The sequence below is a fragment of the Rhinolophus hipposideros genome, assembly GCF_964194185.1.
Source record: "Rhinolophus hipposideros genome assembly, chromosome: 15".
NCBI classification, from domain to species: Eukaryota; Metazoa; Chordata; class Mammalia; order Chiroptera; family Rhinolophidae; genus Rhinolophus; species Rhinolophus hipposideros.
Window position 1 is genome coordinate 47,194,218 of NC_138061.1, and position 15,342 is coordinate 47,209,559.

Below are 15,342 nucleotides of genomic sequence, written 5' to 3' on the forward strand. Positions count from 1 at the left end.
TAACCTGAGGTGGCTACACGTCAGAAGCCAAGTAGATTTGCCCCTAGTGATGTGAAGTCAAAGTAGGTACCAAAAGCGTGTTCTGATTTTAGGCAGAGGGCTGAGGTGAGCAGAGGAACCATTAAAGGCTCCTGTACGGGACAAGTAGTGGGCAACGCATTTCCTGGTTTGACTGCAGTACAATTGCCATATCTATGGGTTCCAGGAAAAAAATTTGTTCCACTATAATTTTGTATTCAGATTGTTTTGAAGTTAATTAAAATTAATATTTAAGGGGCCGTCCAGGTGGTTCAGGTGGTTAGAGCTCCGTGCTCCTAACTCCGAAGGCTGCCGTTTCGATTCCCACATGGGCCAGTGGGCTCTCAACCACAAGGTTGCTGATTCAACTCCTGGAGTCCCGCAAGGGATGGTGGGCTCCGCCCCCTGCAGCTAGCAATGGCGACTGGACCTGGAGCTGAGCCGCGCCCTCCACAAGTAAGACTGAAAGGACAACAACTTGACTTGGAAAAAGTCCTGGAAGTACACACTGTTCCCCAATTAAGTCCTGTTCCCTTCCCCAATAAAATCTTTTAAAAAAATTAATATCTAAGAATATAGTTATTTCTGTTAAATGAAGCTTGGAAAAATTTTCAGGAATCTATTAACACATTTCACTGCCTTTTTTATTAATTGGGCGATAGTATTTAGACCATAATTTATTGCCTATACTGGGAACCTTTTGTGAGAAGAGAAAGGTGCCAAGAATATATCAAGACACCAGGTGTAAACCAGGACTGTCTAAGACAACCTGATTATTATTGCCTACTTATCGTTCACTTTGTGGGTAATATGACCTGCTTTTGGTGTTCACTAGTTTGAAAACAAGCCTCAGGTTTGTACACAAATGAAGATTAGGTGCCAAAGTACTTTTAACCATAAATTATATACTTAGTTTTTCTTACGTGTAAAGAGGGCATATTATGTCAGATAGTCAGATAGGGTACTACTTAAGTCATGAGTCAGCTCCTTATTTCAGCCCCATTAATGATGGAATCTGAATCTGGTCGTTATACCTAACTAAGGCAGTGCTTCTTAAACTAGCATGCATCAGAATCATCTGGGAGGTTTGTGAAACCATTGCTGGGCCCCATCCCCAGAATTTCTGACTGAGAAGATTTGGAATAGAGTCCCCAAATTTCCACTTCTAACAAGGTTCAGGTACTGCTGCTGCTGTTCTTGGTTAACATGCTTAGAGAACCTCTGAACTGCGGTATACACACAGAGCAGGTAAGTCTCTACGTAACATGTGATTTAAAAAAAAAAAAAAAAAGCAGCAGTTGTCTTGGAGATGCTACTGAGTAATTTGTGCTTTATAGTTTTTTTGTTTTGTTTTCACTTCTCACCCTCAAGCGGCCACAGCTATGTCGTTCCTTTGTGAGGTATCAAATTTTGAACAGAATATAACTAATGGGGAGTGTTTGTGGGTCTCTACTGTCTGTTGGGTGGGTGACAAGTAGGATAACAGATTGTGAAGGCGGTTAAGTGCCTTGGTGGTGAGGGGGCCTGTCAGCTGGCTTGGGCAAGAGCAGTAGAGTAGATTGCTGGGCTGAGGAAAGAATTAAGATGGTCAGCAGGGGGAGAGGTAAACAATAAGCAACAAAGCCTTTTTGCCAATAGAGAGGTCAAGAAAATAACAAGGCAAGGATTAGGCAGATAACAAAAGCAATAAGGGAGGGTGCCTTAAAGATGTGAGTTGTGAGCAGAGGCTATCATTTTAATTCCAGGTTCTGACTGTGTCTCCAGCCAGGGGTTAGTCATGTGCCCTGAATCTTAAATGGCAGTGATTTCATCCTTTGAGGCCTTAACCAAAGAGGCTGTGTTCTCTCCTTGAGGCAAAAAGGGAGCTTCCGTGACTAGTTAGGCCCTCATAGAGAAATTGTTTTGAATGGGCAAGGCAATGGTGAGAGAGACTTAATTGGGCTTAGTTTTAAGTTTCTAAAATTACTCCATTAAGTAAGGAACTAGAGTATGTTGGTAATTAGTGGGACTGATGACATGGAGGGGGTCACACTGTGTTGCTCCCCCAGGCCCTCCCCAGGGGGAGCTACTAGTCCAGACTCCCATGTACAGGTTGATTTCACTGTCCAAAGGTCAAATCTGGTAGGTGGAGGGAGTAAACGGGGTGAGGAGATGGTAGGTAGTCCTCTAGGTTGTGTCAGTATTACTGAAAATCAGGCAGATTATGGTCTTAATTCCGGGGAAGTTGATCTGTTCAAATTAAACCTCGGCCAGTAGTAGGGCCAGCCCCTAAAGAGAGGATTTGGTAGACTGTCAGGACCCCAAAGGTAGAGGCAGGATTCAGAGCTGGCGCCCCAAGTGCTGCAAACAACTTAGGCAGAGACCAGGAACCAAGATAGAGGCTCATCTACACCGATTTTGATTGAAGACTGGAGCCCAGTGAGGGTGGTGACATTTGGGTTCATACCACATTTAGGACAATGAAAGGAATACATCCTGGTCATTAGTGTGATGAACACTTTTTGAAACGTCAGGAGTTTGAATTGGCTCAGAAACCTGGTGAGCCTAAATGTACAGTTTAGGGATACCTGATACTTATAGCTAGGCAGGGCTGAAATGTAGGTTTAACCTCAGCTGGTTTTTCAGATATTTATTAGTCAAAAATATCTAAGCATTATAATATATTCAGAATGTTAGTGTGAGCTAGCCTAATTTCAAATTGAGTGAAATAAAACCCAGATCTGGATTGGGAATAAAATCAGAACCCCACCATTTGAAAGCTAAGTAAGCCTTCAGCTCCACAGTTAATTTTTCTGTTTTAGAACTTCGTCATGGTTAGCTCTTGGTTGCCTGGGTCCTCCAGAAGTTTGCAAATAAAGATCACTTTAGGAAACTGAAGCCCAGAGGTACATGCTATTTGTGATCGCCCACAAGCTGGCTTTCCCAGGTGTTCAGCGTTGCTCTCCCTGTACTCTTGCTTATAGGGAAACAAGACCAGCTGGCAAAACCAATGCTTTTAAAGAGTCCTTGTGTTTTCCATAGGAGATCCTAAGCTGTTGTGAATCTGTGTGTTAAGACATTTTGTTTTATTTATATGGAACCATAAAAACCCCAGGTAGCCACGGCAATCTTGAGAAATAAGAACAAAGTGGGAGGTATCACAATACTTCACATCAAATCATACTACAAGTCTATAGTAATCAAAACAGCATGGTACTGGCATAAATACAGACACACAGATCAATGGAACAGAATAGAGAGCCCAGAAATAAATCCATGCCTATATGGTCATGTAATCTACGACAATGGAAACAAGAATTTACATTGGGGTAAAGACAGTCTATTCAATAAATGGTGCTGGGAAACCTGGACAGACACATGCAAAAAAATGAAGCTGGACCCCATTCTTATACCATTGTAATGCAGGGTCTCTGGTCCCACTCCCTACACAAGAATGCAGGATACGGTGAGGCCAAAAAGGAACACCAACAGAGCCATGGATGGGGGTTCACACCACTATAGTCTTGCTGGCAGCTGGGTTGAAGACACAGGAAGCAGGCTCCACACGATGCGCAATGTAATCCACTTGCTAACTGCACTTGCTAGCTGCAATCTACCATCTGCTTCTCTGCCAACCAACCAACCAACCCCTTGCTAACTACAATCCACCCCTGCTAGTACAGCCACGGCAGCTATATCAGTGGCCAATGGCTAGCTGGTTACAGCTGATGGCCATCTACTACCCAAACCAAACTGCTCTCTGGGATTCTGTCCCCACAACCATATACAAGAATAAATTCAAAATGGATTAAAGACTTAAATGTAAGATCTGAAACCATAAAACTCCTAGAAGAAAATATAGGAATAAAGTTTACAGACATTACCCAGAGTAATATTTTTATTGATATATCCCGTTGGGCAAGGGAAATAAGAAAAAAAATAAACATATGGGATTACGTCAAACTAAAAAGATTTTTCACAGCAAAGAAAACCATCAATAAAAACAAAAGGCATCTTACTGAATGGGAGAAGATATTTGTCAATGATACATCTGATAAGGGGTTAATTTCCAAAATTTATAAAAAACAACACCAAAAAAACAACCCAGTTTAAAAATGGGCAGACTACATGAAGAGACATTTTTCTAAAGAGGACATACAGATGGCAGACATATGAAAACTGTTCAACCTCACTAATCATTAGAGAAATGCAAATAAGAACCAAAATGAGATATCACCTCACTCCAGTCAGAATGGCTATCATCAATAAATCAACAAACAAGTGCTGGCAAGGAAGTGGAGAAAAGGGATCCCTCGTGCACTGCTGATGGGATTGCAGATTGGTGCAGCCACTCTGGAAATCAGTATAGAGGTATCTCAAAAAACTGGATGACCCAGCGATTCCACTGTTAGGTATCTATCCAGAGAAATCCAAAACACTAATTCGAAAAACTTTATGCACCCCTATGTTTATTGCAGCACTATACACAATAGCCAAGACATGGAAACAACAGAAATGCCCTTCGATAGATGACTGGATTAAGAAACTGTGGTACATTTATACAATAGAATATTATTCGGTGTAGGGACAGGGCCAGGAGAGCAGTTTCCAGGCTCCCCGCCTCACGTGGAAAGGTGCTGGCTCGGTTATTAGTTGGCCATCAGCTGTAACCAGTTGGCCATTAGCCATTATTGTTTTGTATGTAACTGTGGTGACTAACTAGCAAGTGCCAATAGTGCAGATTGCGGATTGCAGTTAGCAAACACGGATTGTGGATGGTGTGGATCGTGTGGATTCTACTTCCTGTGTCTCGCCTGGCTGCCAGCAAGAACATAGTGGTATAAACCCCCATCTGTGGCTCTGTTGTTGTTCCTTTTCAGCCTCACCATATCCTGCATTCCCCTGCCGGGAGCGGGAGCTGAGACTGCATTACACTCAGCCATAAAGAAGAATGAAATCTTATCATTTGGAATGACATGGACGTACGTAGAGAACATTGTGCTGAGTGAAATAAGTTAGATGGAGAAAGACAAATACTACATGATCTCACTTATATATGGAACCTAAGACTAGGGTAAATGAACAGGTTAATCAGAAACAGTCTCAGAGATATAGAGATATAGAGGAAAAACAGGGTTGCTAGATTGGGGGGGGGCGGTGAAGGAGAAGGTAAGGGGATTAGAAAGCACAGTCGATAACCACAAGATTGCCACGGGGATACAAAAGACAGTTTGGGGAATAGAATCAATAATGTAAAGATTTTGTAGGGTAGCAGGGTCTTATTAAGGAGAACACTTCATTGATGGTGTAGATGCCTGATCACTGCAGCATACACCTGAAGCCGAAGCTGAATAATACTGAATGTCAACTATAATTTAATATATATGTAGTCACAAGAAGTGGAGTACAGCATAGGGAGTAGAGTCAGTGGAACTGTAACAGCTATATACTCAGAGGAGTAGTAGATGGGGGAGGGAGGTTGTCGCTCTGTGAGGGGTATAAATGTCTAACGATTACATTGCTTCGTACACCTGAAACTAATAATTTAAAAAAGAGAGATTTTGTTCATGTAAAGGGCATGAATGTGTCAGGAGACCTTCTTTGTAACAGTAACAAAAATCTTGTGGCATCGCTGTGGTAACTAGTTTTTGGCTTGTCTCTTACTGGATTCCCTCCCTCCTCATTTTCTAAGTGGATATTTTAAAACACGTATTCCTTACTAGGGTATTTAAACTTTAAAAATATTTTGAAATCTAGGTCTAGATATCTCAATCAGCTTTTAGATATTTGGATCTTGGAATTGTTTTACAGTGTCTTGAGAGCAGATGGTTTTCCAATTCACCAGTTTTAGAACCCCATGTACCCTGCATTAAACATCAGAGAATGCCATATACTCACTTTAATTGTTCTCCTTTATTGCACTACTGCAATTTTATTATCATTAACGTGTGGTTAAGAGAGCACCTCTTTGTATGAAGTTTGTTTTAGGTTCTCAAATTTGGGGATTAATTTAATTTCAGAATTGAACTTTTCCCAAACACTTTAATTTAGCATTTATTTGCATTTTCATGGCCTTTGCCCTAAAAATTCTCTGAGCTACTAAATCAGGTACAAATTTCAGCTTTGGTTACTGTGTGGACAAAACCCCAAAAAACAGTTTCCAGGCTCTCGGCCTCACATAGAAAGGTGCTGGCTCGGGTAGTAAATGGCCATCAACTGTGATCAGATGCCAGCAGCTGTGGCTAGTTGGCCGTCAGCTGTAACCCGTAGGCCATTGGCCACTAATATAACGGCTGTGGCTACGCTAGCAGAGAGGGAATGGGGGCTAGCAAGAAGATGGTGGCTGGCAAGCATGGACTGCTGTTAGGCAGATTATGTAGATCCTGCTTCCTGTGTCTCCAGCCCAGCCGCCAGCGAGAATATATTGGTTTGACTCCCCTACTTATGGCTCCATGGGTGTTCCTGTTTGGCCTTACCGTGTCCTGCGTTCTTGGGCGGGGAGTGGGAGCTGAGACCCTGCACGACAAATGGCGCAGCGAGCAGGGTTCCCTGCGTGACACATGGCGTAGTCGGCAGGATACGGTGCTGGCCAAAGCTTTCCGAAGGGCAGTGGAGCAGTTTGTGCCTATGAAAGCTCAGTCTGAGGAAGACCAGGAGGAGCAGCTGCCGGAGAGCTCCATTCCCGTGGAGGGGTGGGAAGATGTGGATGGTTCCCCAACCAGCAGAGGCCGGAGAAAGCGAAGGTTGTTGCCGCCCTGTGGGCTGGGAACTGCTTGCTGAGGCTGCCCGGATGCAGGACTTGTCCCAGGAGGAAACGCTTGCTGAGTCCTCCGTGGGAGATGAGGGTGAGGTCAAGGTCATCCCTCACCCACAGGACAGCCCTGGCGAATGACTATGGACTATGAGGAATTGCCTTCTATCCCTAATTTAATGGACGCTTGACTGTTTGGGAACATACCACCATGTAGTGGGACTGGTTTGATGTTTGCTTTTGTGTCTTGACTGGCCGCCATTGATAATATGTAAGCACCTTGATGTGAGCCGCTGTTGTTCCAGCACAGTACCCCGAGAAGCCCAGAGAGAGAGTGGCAGTGCCCTGAGAGCCCTGGCTGTGTCCAGGAAGTCTGGCTGTGTCCAGAGAGTGGCAGTGTCCTGAGAGGCCCTGGCTGTGTCCAGGAAGTCTGGCTGTGCCCAGAGAGAGTGGCAGTGCCCTGAGGCCCTGGCTGTGTCCAGGAAGTCTGGCTGTGTCCAGAGAGAGTGGCAGTGCCCTGAGAAACTCTGGCTGTGCCCGGGGAGACAGGTGGTACCCTAAGAAGCCCAGGAAGTCTGGCTGTGACCAGAAGTACTGTGGTGGTCCCCTGAGAAAACCTGGCTGTGCCCGGGGAGACAGGTGGTACCCTAAGAAGCCCAGGATGTCTGGCTGTGCCCAGAAGTACTGTGGTGGTCCCCTGAGAAACCCTGGCTGTGCCCGGGGAGACCAGTGGTACCCTAAGAAGCCCAGGATGTCTGGCTGTGCCCAGAAGTACTGTGGTGGTGCCCTGAGAAACCCTGGCTGTGCTCAGAGAGCCTGGCTGTGTTCAGGATAGTGCATTCACCTCCAGGCTCCTTGCACAGGGCCCCTCGCAGAAGACGCTTGTTGCGTAGGTTGTGAGGCGAGACCCTGTAGGGGTGGAGTGTGTGGACAAAACCCCAAAAAACAGTTTCCAGGCTCTCGGCCTCACATAGAAAGGTGCTGGCTCGGGTAGTAAATGGCCATCAACTGTGATCAGATGCCAGCAGCTGTGGCTAGTTGGCCGTCAGCTGTAACCCGTAGGCCATTGGCCACTAATATAACGGCTGTGGCTACGCTAGCAGAGAGGGAATGGGGGCTAGCAAGAAGATGGTGGCTGGCAAGCATGGACTGCTGTTAGGCAGATTATGTAGATCCTGCTTCCTGTGTCTCCAGCCCAGCCGCCAGCGAGAATATATTGGTTTGACTCCCCTACTTATGGCTCCATGGGTGTTCCTGTTTGGCCTTACCGTGTCCTGCGTTCTTGGGCGGGGAGTGGGAGCTGAGACCCTGCACGACAGTTACATACGCCTGTGGTCAACAATAAATGATGTACTGTTGTTTTAGCAGTTCAGGCAGATGAAACTTCATAAAGCACTGTCAGTGTGATCTTCAGAAAGCTATTCCATAGAGGTTATTACAACACTGATCTTAGAGTTCAAACTTGAAAAACTTTCTCCCATCTAAAGAAACAAAATATGAGAAATTTGCATGCTCTGGTTCATGATCATTCTAAACTGTTCAGATTCCAGATAAACCAAAAACAAATTCAGTTTTGGGATTCGTTTGCTATGACAAATCTCCTTTGCAAGGATCAGATAAGAGTTTGGAAAACTGACATAGTGGTTAGCAGTCTATGCTTCAGCAAAAGAAATTGATTGGTCATGCTATTTTCCCCATTCTAAGGGTGAATAAATGCAACCAAAAATCAAAAGTTATTCCTTTGTGTCCCCAGATAAATGGCAAACGGTTCACATCATCTGGCCTCAATAAAACCTCAGATTTACTTCTTAGTTGAATCTGACCTCCCAGTTTTTTAATAAGATTTTATTTCCAAATACAGCTCACTGGTTATCGCTAACCTTTTTATTTTCCTTCAGGCAAGGAGAGAGCAGAATCGACTTCTAACATATAAAGCATAAATATTTAATATCCATTCATTTTCTTTCTTAGATAGATAGACCTGTTGAAAGCCAGTCCCTAGCCACACAAAGACTGCTAGCTGTTTCTAACTATAACATAAATATTTAATTAAAACCTACTTGACCCAGCTTTTCTTAAGGCATACAAGTATGCTAGCCTTGGGCTACACGTGTGCCATTTTCCTAAGCCATCTGTTCTTTATCCCAGGCTTTTTACCAGTTTTGCAAACTCAGGAGGCATTCACCTGGCTGTTGGAAATGTTTCTAGGAGATGAAATGTTTAACATCTGAGCTACTGTTTTCAGAAAAAAACCAGCCAACCGGCCATTGCCACAAAAACTAGAATTTGGAATAAAGTGAGAATTGGACCATGCTAAAGCGAATTCTGTAGCTCCACAGTTAATTTGTTTCTGTTTTAAGTCTTGGTCACGTTTAACTCTTGGTGGCCTGGGACCTCCAGCAGTCTGCAGGTTACCATATGAAACCCAAGCCTGAAGCCGAGATAAAGGCTGTGGTGCACAAGCTTTAACATTGCTTCAGCAGTCCTCTTGTTTTAAATGATTGAAGGTATGTTATAAACAGTCTCCTTTAAGAAACAGCAGCCCAGTTTCTGCTTCCTGGGAACCAACCTTCATCTGCTTGAACAGGACAAAAGGTTTCTGGGAAAGGCATCACTTCATTTGATTCCATTGCCCAAGATTATGAAGTCCACACATACACTTCTGTTAGGAGTTTTGAAAGAATTGCCAGTTATTCGTAATAACCCTATATCCAAAATGACCACCAGAAAAAGTAGAAGGTTGACAGGTCATGGTGTAAGTATAAGAGATAGGAACCTAATGAAGGTATGATGCATGGGGTTTAGTCAGTGCAAACAGGAAAGGATTGATTGACCTAGCACACTAAAACGAATTTTACTGCAATAAAAAAAAATTTAAGAATCCAATCTCCAGATTTATTCTACACGAAAAAGAAAAAAAAATGCTGATTCAGGCCAGCCATGGTTTAATGGTACTTATATTAACAGTGCTCATTAAACTTCTTAAAATAGCAGTCGAAGTCTAAGCGGCAGGGTCAGAACCATTCCTGTCTTTTACTGTTCCTAGCAGTAACTACTTAAGTGCCATCTTGTCCAGCTGAAAATTCTTCCTATTTGTAAAAGGACTGACTATACAATATTAGCTTTTAATTTAAATTCCTTTGAACAAATGTGTATTATCCTGAAATGATGTAATCCCATAGATAACCACATTATTTCAGATCACGACAAAGATTCTCATCCCTCTCTAAATACCTTCAAAACAACACTCAGATGAGAATGGTTTTACATCCAAATTTTAAGTGAGAGAATGATAGAGGAAATATAAATAAGAACAAATATGGTTAGGATAAGAAAATACAATATAACTCTGGAATTCTGTGTAAACAAGATAGACAAAGTTTACAAGATGGCTGTAAGAAATTCTTAATTTGTAAAATCTAGGTTTCACAGCATATTGTATACTCTCATTTATCAGTATTATCTCACCCCTCTTCTAGGCTAATTACCCTAAATCATGCTTCATTCAATCACCTTTTAACGTCATGTGATAAGGCTTTTCCTCGTTCTCCCACTTTGCAGTTGAGAACAATGAGGCAATGAACCAGAACTGGGGATTGACCTCACATCACACATATGCTTACAGGAAATGTTTACCTGCCAAACCCTGTAATACTAGCTGAAGTCCCTCCCCAGTTTCATAAAGAAGTGAAACATTTGGATTGCTTTTCTTAGTTCTCATAATAGATAACGAACCAAAAACAAAATGTCTCCGGTTATTTTCATAATGAACTGACATTCAAGGTAATTTACTAAAAATTTTTCTTTGAGAAGCTATACTATTTTTGGGAAAACTGTTTATGATAGATGTAGTTTAAGAATGATGTAGCTGTACTGAATTGATCAGAAACTGACATGCTGCTTCAGCAGTCACCAGCAATCCTCTCCTCGCTCACAGTGGGTCCTCGGGGTCTGACACGCTTCCTATCACAGACTTCTTTCGGGGACAACTACATTGCAGTTAGGCAATTTGAGTTAGGCACTTGCATACATAAAAATCCTTTTCCTTTGCAAATGTTGAGCTTAGGGGTTTAAGAATGAAGATGTTCTCAACCATAATGAAAAGGAATCAAACGTATTTAAAATGTTTGAGAGTGAAGAGTGGATGAATGAGAGCTAAGAGGGCAGGTATCTTCATTCTGGATGCCTGGCAAGGAGCTGTGCCAAACATTTAGGTTGGGGATGGCATATTGAGTTAAAAATGGTGAAATAAAGTTATTTTTGCACATTATCCTCTATTCAAACCCATGACACATACAAAAATAATGAACTAGAGGGGAAACTCCCACCTCCAGTGAAAGAACAGCCATAACTGCCGTGAAGTGTGGGTGCACGTTCAGAGCAGACACTTTCCCTCCTAGACCTTGAACAGTATTTATTTTTCCCACAAGTGCCGGCATCTTTAAGGATATATTCTTGGTTAGAGCAATCCGGTACAACATTAAGGACCAATCCTAGAGAGGCACAGACTTTTTGCAGAGAACCAGTTTCTGTCTGGGAGGTAGAGCTAGGGATAAACCAAGCCATTCCATCCATTTATTTTCATCCACTGAGGGAGATGTCTTCCTAGAGAAAGCTAAGGAAGTAACAGATCTGGTGAAAGAGCATTTGAGATAATACAAGGGGAGTTTCCCCCAGGAACACAGGACCTAAGTATAAAACAAAACAGTCCGCTCCTCAAAGGAGCATAAACAAAAGGTAGATAAAAAAACATGAATTCACAAAAGAAATTGCCCCCAAACAGTGGGCTCAGACAAATACTTTTCTCATATTTTTAAAGAATGTTCCTTTTTTAAAAGGTTGAAGAATTACAGAATTTCATAAAAGTAGAAACAAAACAAGAAAAAGTAAACTGGCAGAGCTCATGAAAGGAATAGAAGTCAAATATTAAAACTGTACAGAAAAAGTCACCTTAAAATCATTTAAAAATGGAGTAACAAAGTGAAAACCAGAGACCCAACAGGCTTGAGGAAATTACACACAATAAAATGAAAGATAGCATGTTAAGTTGAACCATATGAAATTGTAATGTCCAATTGATCTACAAAAAAGGGGTTTTTTTTTTTTTCATGGTTCAACCTAACGCATCTTTTCCATTTTATTTTCCATATGAAATTGCTGATAAAGAGAAAGCAACCCCAGAGAATTTTGTATCTGGCCAAGTTATCCTTTAAGAATAAAGACAAAGGGGCAGCCCAGTGGCTCAGTTGGTTAGAGAGCAGGCAGTGCTCATAACACCAAGGTCTCTGGTTTGATTTCCACATGGGCCAGTGAGCTGAGCCCTCCACTACTAGATTGAAAAAACAGCGACTTGACTTGGAGCTAATGGGTCCCGGAAAAACACATTGTTCCCCAATATTTCCCAATAAAAATTTAAAAAAAATAATAAAGACAAAATTATGGATATTCTCAAGCATAGGTGAACTTAAAGAATAACACACTTATGAACCACCTTAAAAAAAAATACCAGCCAATACAACTGTAAAAATTTGATTTACAATGTCAATTTTAAAAACCCTTAGTAATGTAGAAATAATATAATGAAAACTAAAATTGTCCTAATTTCCTGTCTTTCATAATAAGTGAATATTAGATATTGCTCTAAAGTTGAAACGTACTAGCATCTATGTGTCTTATAGTCTTTTAACTCAGTCTAGATAATTCTTTTGCAAATAACTCTAATGCTTGCTTTGGCAGCATGTATACCAAAAATTGGAACGATACAGAGAAGATTAGCCTGGCTCCTGTACATGGTTGACACGTAAATTTATGAAGCATTCCATATTTTTGAAACTAATATAATATTGTGTGTCAACTATAATTGAAAAATAAATTTAAAAAAATAACTCCAGTGGTAAGAAAAATCTGAAGTTCAATAATTCATTTTTACTTTACCTAAAGTAAAATTGAGTCTAATACTTTTTCAAAAACTTTGTATTTGGGAATAATTACAGATTTACGGGAAGTTGCAAAAATAGTATAGAAAGGTTCCATTATACCCCTTCCCTGATTTCTCCCAGTAGTTACATCTTACATTGTTATAGTATAATATCAAAACCAGGAATATGACATTGGCACAGTGTGATACGAAGTTCTTTTTTTTTTTTCCATAAAAACTGGGGGGAAGAGAAAGCATGTTGGGTCCCATCTTGCACTTTAAGCCAAGGTAGCCATTGATGCTTCTCTCACAGGGTGAGGTTGTTGGGGAGTCCCCAGGGTTACCAGATCCCTGTCCAACTGGCAACCCTGGCAACCCATGAGTCATTTCAAGCAGGGCATTGCAGGACTTCATTGCTTGGCACTCCAAAATGTGAGGAGGATTTTTTTTGTTGTTTGTTTGCAATTTTTTAAATTGAAAGAAAATTCACATAACATAATAGTAATTCTTTTAAAATGTAGATTCAGTAGATTTTCGTATACTCAAGGTTGTGCAACCATCATCACTATCAAATTCCAAAACGTTTTCATCACTCTAAAAAGAAAACTCTACCCATTAGCAGTTAGTCATTTCCCATTCTTCTCTCCCCCCTTCTCCTGGCAACCACTAATCTACATTCTGTCTCCATGGATATGCCTATTTGTGAACATTTCATGTAAATTGGAATCATATGTGTAGCCTTTCATGTATGATTTCTTTAACACTTAGAATAATGTTATCAAGGTCCATCCATGTTGTAGCATACATTAGTACTTCATTTCTTTTTATGGCTGAATAATATTTCAGTGTATAGATAGATAAACATTATTTTGTTTATCCATTCATCAGTTGAGGGACATTTAGATTGTTTCTACTTTTTGGCTATAATGAAAAATACTGCTATGAACATTCATGTAACAAGTTTTTCTGTGAACATATTTTGATTTATCTTGGGTATATACCTAGGATTGGGATTGCTGGGTCATCCATTGAGTTTTTTATTTCCATTAATATACAAGGTCTGACAATTAAGTTTGCAAACATTCTAGGAAAAGTGCTACATACCTCATTGTTGAATATCACTATGGTCACCTTCAAAGCACTCCCCTTGGGAAGCTATGCACCATCACCAGCACCTAGTCCACCCTGCAAAGCAGTTTTGGAACTCTTTTTCTGGAATGACCATCAGAGCTGTCGTCATATTACCCTTGATGTCCTGAATGTCATCAATATGTCTTCCTTTCAATATTTTCTTTATCTTCGGGTAAAGAAAGAATTCATTGGGGGCCAGACCAGGTGAGTAGGGAGGGTGTTTATTTGTTTACTGGCTAAAAACTCATTTCTGGGCGGTGGAAAAATTTCAAGTGAATTTTTTTCTTTTTGTATGTTTACATTTTTAATCATGAGATGTATCATTTTTTCAAAAACAATTTTTTTAAGTGTGTGGTTTGGAGGAAGGTTGAGAGATATTCCATGCCCCCAAAGAAAAGTCTATGCCCTGAAAAACCCGGTAAATCTTGCTTTCTGAGTTATCATGATCGGTATAAAAGAATTCTCTTTTCCTCTTGTCCACCAGTGTGATTTACCTCTCATCATCATTTGGCAATTTGAATGTCCAAGAAGGACAATGTATTGGTTTAAAAAACAGTTTTTCAAATTCATTTGAAGAACAGGGACACTGTGGGTGGATGTGCGCTCTCAATATTCAAAACATAAATGAAATTTTAGGCGAAAGACTACATTGACATAAAAACATCACTACATTGTGATTGTACAGAATGCCTTTGAATTGTCCACTTTAGAATGAACAATTTTGATTTATTTAGAATAAGCAGGGCAGCTAATTGGCTCAGTTGGTTGGAATGTGAGCTCTTAACAACAAGGTTGCTGGTTCAATTCCTGCATGGGATGGTGGGCTGTGCCCCCCGCAACTAAATATTGAAAACAGCAACTAGACTTGGAGCTGCGCCCTCCACAACTAGATTGAGGGACAATGACTTGGAGCTGATGGGCCCTGGAGAAACACATTATTTTCCAATATTCCCCAATAAAAGTTTTTTTTAAATCTTAAGGTAAGATAAAGCCTTAAAGAAACTGAGATTAGGCTTTCCTGGAATAGTAAAATCCAAATAAATAAATAAGTAAGTAAGTAAGTAAGTAAATGAATGAATAAATAAATAAATAAATAAATAAATAAATAAGCAATTTATATTATGTGAATGGCACTTCAATTATAATAAATATGGGATTCTTTTGAAAAACAAATTATGTGCTGTCAAAAAAGAGAGTTTTATTCATTATGAAATGATCCACCAAAGCGTTTAAGTAGTAAACTTTGCTCATCTTAAATTTTCCAATATACACCAAAAAACTTTATTTACAGCAAATTTTTAGGCACTCTAGTAAAAAATAAGGTTGCCTGTAAATGCATCTTTCACCTCTTGTAAAAGAATATTTTCACTTGTAAGAAATGTGTTTTGAGGACTCACTGACCCTTGGAGATGGGTCTCTGATTTCCTAAAATATTCAGAATTCTGAAGTGGAGGGCCTGCTGACTGGCACTCTCCAATTGAATTCCAAGGAAACTGATTTATTGCATATGGCTCTAATAACGTTTTGCCATAAACATCTGTGGGAA